The sequence below is a fragment of the Penaeus monodon genome, chromosome 27 (assembly GCF_015228065.2).
Source record: "Penaeus monodon isolate SGIC_2016 chromosome 27, NSTDA_Pmon_1, whole genome shotgun sequence".
In the NCBI taxonomy this organism is placed as follows: domain Eukaryota; kingdom Metazoa; phylum Arthropoda; class Malacostraca; order Decapoda; family Penaeidae; genus Penaeus; species Penaeus monodon.
This window is the reverse complement of record NC_051412.1, coordinates 20,510,890-20,511,105: the sequence shown is the minus strand read 5'-3', so window position 1 is coordinate 20,511,105 and position 216 is coordinate 20,510,890. Positions and strand designations below refer to the sequence as shown.

General features: G+C 38.0%; 1 protein-coding gene across 2 annotated transcripts in view; it reads left to right on the top strand.

The window, feature by feature from the left end:
* LOC119590674 (calpain-B-like) overlaps positions 1–216 on the top strand; it is a gene marked incomplete in the record, with an annotated part of 21,809 nt that overhangs the window by 803 nt on the left and 20,790 nt on the right.

The following is a 216-nucleotide window of genomic DNA, read 5'->3' as shown; positions in this document are numbered from 1 at the left end:
TCTGGCTTTTCTACTGCCTCGTCTGTACTTTCTCTTCGTCTTTTAAAGCGTTATTCTCATGTGGAAGTTTAAATATATTTTGCTAATTTCTGCAGCGAAAGTATATTTACGGTGCATACTGAACACGCTTGCTTTTGTTCATTTCCTTGGCTCTAGACTCTAGAATGCAGCGCTTCGGTCTGTACAGTGAATAACGAAAATAATTCAGGAAAATAC